Genomic DNA, 13,374 nt, shown 5'->3' with positions numbered 1-13,374 from the left:
TGACTGATGAGAGCTTCTAGTTGATAGGGAGTCTCTGCTGACCTCCACCAGGCCCTTGGGGAGTCGAAATTATACAGTATCTGTCACGAGTTTAGGCATGGTGCTTCATGTGCTTGTTACAAGGAAGATCATCCCCTAAATGGAATGCACCCAAGAGGGACCTTTTTGAAGTACTTTTTTAAAAAATATATTTAGCATAATATTTATTGTTACTACTGAAAGAGTAACAACGCCTTAGAAATGTAGGCTGTGCAAACTTACGGAACTGTTTCACACCACAGCAAACCAATCATAAGTGAGTGCATGCAAGTGTTTGCATAAGTGTATATGCCTGCGTGTCTTTGTGTGAATGTGTATCTGGGTGTGGACACGTGTGTGCATATATGTGTGAGCACGTGTATACCTGTGTGTGTCTCTGCACATGTGTGTGCGCACATGTGTTTACGCATGCATATGTCTCTGTTCCTGTATGTGTGTATACACACACGAAGTATGCCCATGTGTGTCTGTGTGCATGTGTGTATCTGTGTGTGTGTGTACATGCATGTGCATATGTATGTCCCTCTGTGTGTTTGTGTGACTGTGTGTCTGTTTGTGCATGTGTATGGGCATACATGTATGCCTGTGTGTCTATATGCATATGTGTACATGTGTGTACACATGCCTATGTTTGTGTATATGTGTCTGTGTGTGTCTGTGTGTGTGTCTGTGTGTGTGTGTGTGTGTGATTCTGTTCCCATACCTTGCTATTTTACTAAACTGGAGATGTCAATGACTAATGATGAAAACTGCTTCCCAAAATATTTTCTAGATCACAACTGGCTGAAATAAAGGAGTTTTGGGGCATATTTGGAAATAGAGAAGTAAAAACAAAATATGGCCATATTTGGTCAAGGAGAGGCACAGGTGACTACCATGCCCTCTTTCTCCTGTGTTGGACTCGTAACTCTTCCTTCCTAGCTGCTGGTGCTATGTGTGACTGTGCAGTGCCCCAGCCTCACAGCCACAGGCAATGAACCACAGAGACAGTGGCTGCTCCGGGCCTGTCCTTTAGGTCTGACTAAGCATGGAAGCTCAGGTTGGACAACCCATGCCAGGACTTCACGGCGAATAAGGCTATCTTCCCTGATGCCAACTTTCACTTCCCAACCTCCTCTTCTCTGGATGCTTTTATAGTTGATAAGACTAATTCATATATTCTGTATGTTTTATAGTTGATAAGACTAACTCATATATTCTGTATGTTTTTGTTACTGCTATCAATCAAGTCCCAGGCTTTGTACACACTGGATGGTGCTCTACTACTGAGCTACACTACCAACCCTTTGTAATTTGTTTGTATTTGATACATAATGCTGTGTCTTTTTCCAAATGAATATAATATAATTATATATTATACTATATAATTGTAACTCATTATCACTTAAATGATTAAATAATAAATTGGATCAGAATTTAGATTTTTGAGGTAAGTGTCTGGATCATTTGCCCTATCCTCAATACCTAGCCCTGCCTCAGACACAAAGTATCTGCTTACTACTAGCTAAATGGAAAAGGACTGACACACTGATCTTCCAATACCTTAAAGTGTTGCTCCACCCAATAGAACCAAGCCTCCGTAGTTCAGGTAAATGACATTAAATATCAAAGACTCTTATGTCAAATATTCAATTTTTTATTGGCAGTTCAGGTATCAAGAATTGAAACTCTTGTCAATGAAGACAACACAGGGCTCTTCTCCTGAGGAAGACAGATATGGCTTCCCTGATTTCTCTAGGTGTCAGCTCACACACCCACACACCTCCATACATTCCCGATGCCCAGTCCAAACTTCCCGGCATCTGAGATCTGTGTCCATTACCAGAAGGTGAGTTGAAGAGGTGTACTCAGCAGTTTCCTAGGAATATACATCGCCTCTCCCTGGACCCAGAGTCCCCACCTGAGCGTGATGGAAGGAGACATCATGATTAATTTTCCCTACTATCCACAGCTTTGCAAAGCCTCATCCTCCAACCCCCAAAAGCAGATCTGTGTCTTAGTAACTTCCAAAACAGTGAAATATTTACCTTCATTTACCTAGCAGCACTTAAAGGTAAAGAGGTTTTACATTAAAGTCTAGAAGCTCAGGATGCCTTAAAATAGCTTAGATTTTAAAATGGCAGCAAGTGAGAAGCTGGCAGTCTACTATTTCTTGTTCCCAGCTCCCCTGCCACTTTGCATCACGATTACCCTGTGATTTACCTGACTGTTGGGGGAAAGAAATGTGAACTATTTCCTAGGCTTGTGACTGACCCTGTGTTTATTCTCCTGCCCATAAATGTGACACCGTCTGCTCATTGTAGTTGTGTGTATCCTGATGCTGACCCAAAGTCTAACCAAAAATGCACCCAGCCTGTGTAAAGGGTGGGAAAAAGGACTTTGTGCTTCCTGTGTAAGTTAAAGAGACCATTCAGAAGAAAGGAAAGGTGGGACTGATGGTTTTCCAAAAGGACCCAGAAACGAGCATTGCCAGCAAACATTGGCAGGTCAAGCCTTGAAGCATTTCTTGGGATGCAATGGAGGATTGGCCTTCCACTGGGTGTCACATGGAGCTAGGAGTGACAGCCAGAAGGCATCTTGTCGAGATTGCAGAAGTTGTTTCCTACGATCTAAAAGAATGAACCCTAAGTTCATAAAACTACAATTTCTCTCTCACAGTGAACTTGAGTGATATTTGATCATGCCTCAGAGTAAAATGAATTTGTACCAGATAGCTCAAGTGTGTCCCTAAAGAGCCACACGCCTCTGACCTTTATACTGACCTCTGTGGATTACAGCAGTAGGTACCTGAGTCCTACCTTCCAGCGAGTTTCAATCACTGGGGAGCTGGGTGCTTCTGTGAAGAAAGGAAAGGGCTTCTTTGATGCAAGGTCATGTCAAGTTCATCGCCTCTCCCCATCCAAAAGTTATTACATTTCCCAAAGAGACTAACGCCACAGTGCTCTCAGTGCTGTCCCTACACTCTGCAGCCAGAGGGGTCTGATGGCTTTGCTTCTGGCACCCAGTTCCTGACAGCATCCCCTATGGTTGTCTCATAGCACACCTTTCTAAATAGATCTTTTAAATGACTGGAGAATTGCTTGCTGCCTTAACCTATTTCAAGCATACCATCTGCTTCCTGTGGGGACTCTGACTGAAACAGCCCCAATAGAATAAGACGGCTCACAGTATTCCCCTAAGACAAGCAGCATTGAGATAATAAGTGATCACAGAACCTCAAATCTGAGTGGAGGGTTAAGTCAGATTGGCATCGAACCAGTTAATATTTGGAATGTTGGATCCCATCCAATAAGAAGACTTAAAGAGTGCTTGCAAACTAAGACATAAAAATTAGTGAAGGAAACAGAAAAGGAAGAGAGAGAGAGAGAGAGAGAGAGAGAGAGAGAGAGAGAGAGAGAGAGAGAGAGAGAGGGGATGGATCATGGGACCACAAAGAAAAAAATGTTATTTAATAGGTTAGGGACAAGCATGCTCTCGATTTGGCCAGTAAAAGGCTTCTTGCTTTTTTTTTTAAATTGGACCAGTTTCCCCTCTAGAAATTCCCTACCCCATACCCCCTCCCCCTGCTTCTGTGAGGGTACTCCCCCACCCACCTACTCACGCCTCCCTGCCTTGGCATTTCCCTACACTGGGGCATTGATCCTTGACAGGACCAAGGGCCTTTCCTCCCATTGATGCACAAAAAGGCCATTCTCTGCTACATATGTGGCTGGAGCCATGGGTCTCTCCATGTGTACTCTTTGGTTGGTGGTTTTGTCTCTGAGAGCCCTGGAGTATCCGGTTGATTGATAGTACTGTTCTTCCTATGAGGTTGCAAACCCCTTCATCTCCTTTAATCTTTTCTCTACCTCCTCCATTGGGGACCCCATTCTCAGTCCAATGATTGGCTGCGAGCATCCACCTCTGTATTTCTCAGGCTCTGGCACAGTCTCTCAGGAGACAGTTATATCAGGCTCCTGTCAGCATGCACTTCTTGGCATCAGCAATAGTATCTGGGTTTGGCGACTGTATGTGGGAGAGATCCCCAGGTGGGGCAGTCTCTGGATGGCCTTTCCTTCAGTCTCTGCTCCACACTTTGTTTTTGTATTTCCTCCCTTCAGTATTTTGTTCCCCTTTCTAAGAAGGAATGAAGCATCCATGCTTTTGTCTTCCTTCTTCTTGAGCTTCATGTGGTCTGTAGATTGTATCTTGTGTATTCTGAGCTTTTGGGCTAATATCCCCAGTACTAGCCACTGTGAGCTAATATCAGTGAGAGCATACCATGTGTGTTTTTCTGTGATTGGGTTACCTCACTCAGGATGATATTTTCTAGTTCCATCCATTTGCCTAAGAATGGAATGGGAAAAAAGGGAAAGCTAGCTACAATCCCAAACTTATGATCCTCCTGCCTCAGCTTCTTGCGTAATAAGATTATAAGCATGTGCCATGACATCTGGCTTAGGGTCTTGATCTGCTTATGCTGTATTAATACTCAGATATTAAAGCTAAACTGGTTCCTGGATTTTTCTCAAAAATAGTGTGTCATTAACATGGACGTCTCCACTTAGATGACACCATCTTCTGGTTTTTGTCCGATTTACTCTTTCTCCAAATTAGATGATGACCTAATTCTAGTACAGAGGGGGGCAATCTCCTATTCAAATGCCTATTCATGCCAAAGCACCAGACACACTCAGTAAGGATGCTTAATCTGGGCCCCTCAAACTGGCCTCAAGCTTAATCCTCACAGTGTCATACCAGTTCCCCACTTAGTTCATGAATTCAGTAAAATATTCATCACGTAATGAATCCATGTTGTCTGAGAACTATGATTTCTGTCTCTTAAAGACTAACATGTAACAGGAGTGAGAATCCATCACAGTGGCTAGTACTGGGGAGCAGGTGAGAAAAGGACACATCTGCGTGCTGTGCTGGGGGAATGTTTAATTTCTGATATGGACATTAATCACCCATGAATATTCTGACTACCAACAGGCTTCTTGCAATTTCTTAAATATATCATCTATTCCAATGAGAAGTTCTTTCTGTGGTTGTTTTGGGTTTGCTGTTGTTTTTGATGTTGCCTCTGGAGACAGAGCACAGGGCTCTGTGTGTGCTGTGCAAGCACTCTACCACTGAGTTAGGCCTTTTACAGTTGGGGTTTTAAATGTCCTCTAAAATTTTTATGACAAGGGCTTGGGTACTTGCCTGTTTTACCATTGTAAATGCAGCTTTCCAGAACTGAGACCCAGTAGAAGAAAGTGAGGTCATGGAGAACATGTCCTTGACTGGTCTATTAGAAACCACAGACCACACCCTACCTCTTCTTTCTAGATCCCATAAATACTTCCTCTCCTACACACATACTCTCACAGGACAGACTGCCCTGCCACAGGTCCAAAGTATCAAGGCCGAGCAACTGACTTGACTGAAACATATAAATAGTCCTCTGATAAGCTGATTATCTCAGACATTTTATCACCATGCTGGATCTCCAGCTAAGCCACACCTCCAGTCTACAAATGGCTCGGGTGTTGTTGTTGTTGCTGTTGTTGTTATTGTTGTTGTTGTTGTTGTTTGGGTTTTTGTTACTGTTTTGTTTTGGTTTTTTCTTTAAATCAACAAAAGGGATGAAATGAACTATCTCCCTTGCTAATCCTTTTTGCCTGCATTGCGGTTGTGTTAGCCACTGTTATCGAGATTTGTAAAGCGTTACTCTACACTTTTAAAGAGTATAAGAGGAAATGAAGGTACAGATTCTCACTCACCATGTTTTTACACAAAGGAGCTCACACAGGGACAGGGCGCATACACACTGTTCTCTGCCTTTTATTTTTCGCCTCACAATAAATCTCAGAGATCTCTTCTTATCACTTCGTGCGGCCCCTCCATCCTTTATTACAGCTCCATTGTAGTCCGTTAAATGGATGTGCCACACTTTATTTAACCATTGATGGATGCTTGAGTTGCTTCTAATCTTTTGCTTCATAGGACTCTATTGAGCTGCCCCTAGATAATAACAAGAGGGGGAAAGGAAGAAACAGGAGAGAGAGATGGAATCACAAGTGAGAAAGTGCTGTCAGTGGCACAAAGGTCTGAACTCCTGTGGGTGGGGAAGGCTGGGCAGAGTGGGGGTCGGCAACAGCAGAGATCAACCACCTCTCCACAACCGTCAGGTTTTCATTTGAAGGGTTGCCTATTCAGACAAGAGCAGGTTGGGAAACAGTGCCTTTTCACTAGAACGGTTGGATCATCTGCATGAACCAGACATAATTAGGTTTCTATAAACATGACTAAAATACTCCCTTACTCCTGCTAAAGACAAAAACTAATTTGAAAAAGCCAGTGTTTAGTTCTAGGAATAAAATGTTAACCGTCTCCCACTTACCACTTTCTCCAGAGCAAAGAGGCACACTTGCTGCTTTGAGGACCTGGAGAGGCTAAGAGTCCCAAAGCCACTGTCCACCAAATGCCAAGCCTGATTTGTAATCCTCCCCTCACTCTCGTCCCTCCAGGGCTAAAAGGCCCAGCTGCCTCTTTCTAACCGAAATTTATTTTTATCAAGGAAACGCCATATTTGAGCATCTCTAAAGAAAGCCTCCCTGAGTTGCAGAGACAAAACGATTGTTCTCATTCGCACAACTGTTTCAGGAGAAAATGAGATTACAGCATCAAGGGGAAATGTAAAAATTTTTCCCCAGGCAAGAAGAATTGACTTCCTCTGTTCCAGGATGAAGGTAGGGGAGAATTTACTGATCCCCCTAGCTAGGTCCTAATACAGCCAAGCAATTGACATGGACACGTGCCCGTGAACCCAGAAATGCTCTGTGCCGTGATTTATGCAAATGTTTTAATTCATAATTAAAAGGTAATTGGGATCATTTTAACGGCCTTTTCCTCCTGTTAGCCTGCCTCAGCAGCAGAGCCCTGTCACATCAATTGTGGGTGTTAATACATCAATTTCAATGATTTTTATTATCTTAAAAATAACTTAGCTGCCGTAGAGGCTGCCTTGGGGAGCCCAGTCTCCAAGGAGGAAGCTATCTAACAGTCGGTCCGTTCTCATCTCCCAGTTACTGACATGCAGAAAAAGAAACATTCACTTTTAATAATAGGGCTCTCTTTCATGCAAGAAAAGTAGAGGATTTCTAAAAATAAATAATTCATGCTCCTCCAAGCTCCCAGAGAATAAATTTGTTACTTTTCTGTTTTGTTTTTCTTCAAGATATGACATCTTAGGAAGAAGGGGCTGGGGGTGGGGGGGCACTTTCTGCTTCTGTGGCTAGAAACATGCAGAGTGCGTCATTCCCTGGTGCAACAAAACCTCAAGATCAACAGACAAGAGCTGAAACCCTTTTCCCACCAGACAGACAGTGCCATCTAAACGCTCTGTCCAAAGACAGCACTTCACAGACAGGCGCACAAAGGCATGTCAGTTTTCCCTTTATGTGCGTGCACATCCCTTTTCAAAAGAAAAGAGAAAAAAAAAAGAGGAAAACAATGCCATAACCCACCCCAGCCTGCGATTAATTACACTGTGCTGACCACGTGACCAGCAGGCTGGAGTTGGGCTGCGTTTTCAGTGTCTTGGTTTTTATGTGTTTCGATTTCTTTGTCATTAAAGGAGCGTGGGGTTTCCAAAATATCATCCACTGACACTTCTCAAATTTCAATGCACCTACAAATATCCAACAACCGAAAGAATCCTCCGTACCAAATTTCCTATTGGCTTTGTCTGTTAGAGGGTCCAGGTAACTCTGGTCCACTTAAGAACTCTGTTTGGGAGGCACTCATATAATTCTAATGAAATATAGTGTGATGATAAATACATATAACAATTTCCTCCCTGATACAATAACATTGGTTGTTCCTGAAAATTGACTTTTGGTCCCTATGTGCCCTTCAGTGGAATGTTCTTTTGAAGGAAATTGTGTATTTGGGTTTGAGGAGTGATGCTACAGGCTATAATTCCTGATCAAACTGAAACAGAGGTAGAGAAATATCATAAAATCCAAGCTCCTGAGATATTGATTCAAAACTTGGGGAAGGAAGAGCAAGCAACAGGTTCATCGCAAACTGGTGGAAGCTGTGTATTCCTTTCCAGCAGAGAGAGTGAGAAGGAGGAGGCCAGAGGGAGAGAGGGAGGGGAAGAGGAGGAGACAGTGCCTCAACACAAATTCTATACAGTTCTGATGGCTATAGAGCTTGGACCAGAACCCAGTGTCATCTGTGTTCTTAAATCCCAGAGAGCTCTGTGATGCTATGATGGGGGGGGGGGGCCTACAACTAAATGTTTCACGAATCGGGAACTAGATCTTCCAAACCCAAGAAACAAAATCTTGTTAGCAAATATGTCAGGTCCAAGATTTTTAAGGCGAAATAAATCCACATAGCTAGTCATTTCACAAAACCCATAGAAATGAGTACTTTTAGAGTCTAAAGTATAAGAATCCGAGGCTAGAGAGATGGCCCAGAAGTTAAGAGTGCATACTGCTCTTTGCAAAGGACCCAAGTCTGGCTTCCATCAACCCTGTTGTACACTTCACTGTTGCAACTCAAGTTTCAAGGGCTCTGACTCCTTCTGACCTCCAGGGGCACCACACTCACTCACATGTACAAACCCCTACAAACATACACACACACACACACACACACACACACACACTATTAAAAATAGTAAAAATGAGAAAGAAACATGGTAGGACTAGCTTAGGAACAAGATGGAGATTTATAACTTGAGTTTTAGAAGAGTCTTCCTGAAATACAGCCGAGGCCCTTGGATTGCCCATTCCTTAGTTTTATGAAAACCAAGTAAAGCACCTTGTTATGACTCTGTGACAAGGACCCAGGTGGGTCACTGACATCACACATAGCAGGTCTCCAAAGAGTAGACGAAGGTCAAGGTAGAGCTAGAATTCCTGTGCGGATAGTTTGCTCATCCTGCTTGTCTATCTGACCGTACAATCAGAGGAACGGTGAGATCATGTCTACCAGACAACATGAGACTGCAAAAGAAAGTATTATAATAATGGAGTACATTGCTTCATCAACTTAACATGGATAGAACTGCCATCTGTTTACGTAAGTGTGCTAGGAGACTCCAAGGAAAACTGCTCTCAAGAACTCACTGTCCATATAAAGCATGTGTTGAGTATCCTTTCTGCAGAATGCATGGGACCAGAGCTGTTTGGAATACTTGTATACGCATAGTGAGATGTGCGAGAGATAGAGCCCAAGTCTAAACACGAAACTCACTTATGGTTCATAGTCACCTTGGAAGCATAGCCTGGAGATGACTTCGTACAATACTTTTGGGCTTCTTTGTATTTTAACACCAGCTTAGCATGTGAGGTCAAGTGTGGAAAGTTCCAATTGCAGCAACCAGTCAGTACTCAAAGTTGGATTTTTTTCCTTTTCCTTTTTTTTTTTTTTTTTTTTTTCAGCATTACTGACTTTTAAGTTTACAGATTAGAATGCTCAACCTAGGTAGTATATAGAATAACTAATAGCAAATGAAGTTATTAACACCAAATGCAAAACTCAAAGGCTTTTGAAGGGCTCAGAAAAGGAAAAAAAAATGGATGAGTCAGAAAAGCCAATTGAAAGGAAAGACAAGGTCTGGGGATATGCTTCTGTCAACAGAGTGCTTCTCTACACAAGTACAACACAGGCATTGGGTTCAACATATGAAGTAAACTTGGTGTTTGTGGTGGTTTCAATGAGAATGGCCCCCATAGACTCATATTTCGATATTTGGTCATCAGGGATTGGCATTACTTGAAAAGATGAAGAGATGTGGCCTTGTTGGAGGAAGCGTATCACTGGGGGTGGGCAATGAGGTTTCAAAAAGTCCATTCCAAGCCCAGAGTCTTTCTCTTCCTGGTACCTCATGCTTCCCGCCATGATGATAATAACAGTCCGAATTAAATGCTATCTTTTATAAGAGTTGCCATGGTCATGGTGACTCCTCACAGTAGTATAACACTGACTAAGACTGTGGTGCATGCTCATAATCCCAGAGCTTAGGAGGAGGAGGCAGAAGCTCAGAAGTTCATGGTTATCCTTGGCTGGGCTACAAGACACCCAGAGTCTACAAAGATGGCTCAATAGTTAAGAGGAGGAAGTGCTCGTGCTGGGGACGCAGATTCAGTTCCCAGCATCGACTTCAGCCAGCTTGCAATCACCTGGAACTCTACTTCCAAGGCACCTCTGGCCTCAGTAGATGTCCTTACTCCTGTAAACAAGTCATCACACAGGCAGATGCAGAAATACGTATGCGTGCATACACACACACACACACACACACACACACACACACACGCATGCATGCACACAGGTGGGGGGGGGAGAGAAATACAAGTAAAATAAATCTTAAAACAATTATTAGGTTAAAAGAAAGGAAAAGCTAAAGGAAGGCAGAGTGTAGGAGGACTATTATTCTATACTGTATTCAGTCACCTCTCGCTAAATGAAAAAGCTGAACACGAAGTTTACTTATATAAAGTGGTGATTTGCTTGTGCTTCAGTAAAAGACCACTTTCTGTATGACATTACCTGGCTTCGCTCTTAAGTCTAGAACTGCAACTGGGGTACGCTGAATATGTGGGATAACTACAGTCTCGGGGTCTTTCTCCACCTGTCTCTCATCCCTCAAAAGGCAGAGCTCTGAAGGATCAAAGCAAATGCTTCAAAGCTTCTTAGAGCCCTGGCTGAGACCTCATGGTAAAACTTCTACTTCATTGCGTCAATCAAAAGAAGCCACAGGCCTGCCTAGAGGCAGACAAGCAGCAAATACATACCCTCGTCACAAGAGGAATCGCAAATAATTTGTGATCATTTTAACCAACCATAAATACTATCCCTGAGCCTGTACAACATGCAATGTTAACTTCTTTTTAATTAGAAGAGAAACTGCTTCATTATGACTATTGACCTGAATTTCAATATATATGCATATATATATGCAAATTCACGTATAAAAATCAATTAAGACATTGGTCCCACAGGATTTATTTAAAAGGGAGAAGATTTTTAAAGCTGTGTTTCAATATCATAAAGTGAGTTGTGATATGAGATAATAAAAAAAAATTTGAAAATGTTTTCCAGCTGTCTCTATACCTTAACAAGGAAGAAAGGACCGGAAGCAAGCATCCTTGGAGTTCAACAGACTCAGAGATGTGTGTCTGAACTCCACCATGCCAGGAGCTTGCTTGGTGATGCTCTAAGTGATAGAGTTTTCCGTAAAGGGGATAAAGGAGAGCTTGCCAGCTACACTGAGCAGCCTTTCTGGGCTTAACACTACCTGTACACCACGCACACACAAGCACAGATAAACATACATGAACATGTAAATATACATTCACAAAGAAAAAAGAAGACTCGGAAACCTTTATGAATGCTGAGAAAACCATAACTCATTAAAGAATTTACTTGCAGCCCTGTTCTGTGGCTTTTATTTCCAAAACTGATTATTCAAGTAAATACTTATAACTCTAAATCTTTTCTTTCATTATAGTGGAACCCTTTAATAGTCCACTTACGCTGAACACAAAGGGATCCCTTCCAAAGAATTACTCAACAAGAACACTTAAAAGCAGTAATTCTGAATTTGATTGTCCCGCCATGAGTATGTCATAAAAACAAAATTATACAATTCTCAAAATAGAGGAGTCTCAGTCTAGTGCGGTTTTTATGTGTACTATTGTGCCTTGTGCTCATGAAAGTCTGCTTTCAAAGAGTGTGAAATCATTGCCTGTTGGTGTTTATTTGTATTTAGTATCTATTTATGAAAACTGAAGGATAAACTTATCATGGAAATTTCTGCTTTCCAAAGCTGAGCCATAAATTGTCGGGAGACTCGCTACTATGTACTTGTCAATAGAAGGCAGATTAACGGATGGGAGCCCAGATAATGGAGAAACTTGACCAGAGTCAAAATGTTCACACAAAAGCAAGAAAAACTTTTCTACTTACAGAAATGCACTGTGCAGGCTGGGATGCTTTAAATCAAACCAAGATAACAGGTATTTCTTCTCACAGTTATGATAAGGTGTTAGGGAACTGATTTACTCTCTTATTTGAAACAATGGGGTAGGGAAAAAACAGAAAAATACAGGAAAAAAATATGACACATCATGAAGTAATGCATGAATCTAGGGATAATGAAAATAAAAGAAGCCCTCAATACCTCACCTAACAGACAAAAGAGTGAATCCAAGAGGCCAACCATGGAGGAGACTCCAGGAAGAAGTCTGTATTGAGGAATAGACCTCAGAGTCCAAGGGAAGATGAACTGCTAGAGTCTGTGGATCAGGACCCCTAGCAATATCAAAAGACCCCATCGCTTGAATTTTCCAAATAGAATTAGTCACCTATGAGTTAGAAAACTATTTGAGGCTAAAGAAAACAAATAAAGCCCTTAAGAAATCCAAGAAAATGTTCCTGTCTTCACATCAGCCAGCAGAATGTCACTAAAACATGAGCTGTGCCAAGGAGGACCTTGAAGGACTGTTTAGGAGGTTGGGGGAGGGGGGGTTAAACACAACTCTGGTTCTGTCTAACAAGGCTCAGACACATGTGAAAAGAGCAGACTCTGTTAAATGATTTCATTGCATTTAAAAAAGAGATGCATATGTAGCACAGGACGGCCTTTTTGGGCATCAAGGGGAGGGGAAGCCCTTGGTCCTGCCAAGGCTGAACCCCCAGAGTAGGGGAATGTCAGGGTGGGGAGGTGGGAAGTGGTGGGTGGGTGGGAGAACACCCTCATAGAAGAAGGGGAATGGGGGAATGGATAGGGGGTTTATGAATGGGAAACCGGAAAGGATATAACATTTGAAATGTAATAAAAAGTTCAAGAGAGAGAGAGAGAGAAAGAGAGAGAGAGAGAGAGAGAGAGAGAGAGAGAGAGTGAGTGTGTATTTATAGCATTTTCAAAGTTATCCAGAACAAGGTGAATCATCTATTCATCTATTAAAAAATTTACTAAACATAATCTTCCTTAGATATACAGTCTGTTGCTGGTATGAGTTGCCGTAAAAATCCTTTCCAGTAAACAGCCCTTCCCAGTAAAAATGCTGTCTCAGGCCTTGTGCTGGTTCTTAAAGCCATGCCTTTGGAAAGCCCCAGGGCACCCAGTTTCCAGTTCACAGTTGTCATATTCATGTCTACCAAGATTGAGGACAAGGAGAATATGACTAAACATTGACACGAGGCCAAACACACGACCTAGAAGATCCACCTCCTAAATTAATGGGGTTTACTTAGATTGATGCAAATAAATCTGAAAGCATGGTGCACAGAAATGACCCAACTCAGATGACTGTGTTTTCCTATACATAACCAGTCATAATCCCCTGG

The sequence above is a fragment of the Rattus rattus genome, chromosome 3, assembly GCF_011064425.1.
Source record: "Rattus rattus isolate New Zealand chromosome 3, Rrattus_CSIRO_v1, whole genome shotgun sequence".
Taxonomy (NCBI): domain Eukaryota; kingdom Metazoa; phylum Chordata; class Mammalia; order Rodentia; family Muridae; genus Rattus; species Rattus rattus.
This window is presented reverse-complemented; position numbering follows the sequence as displayed.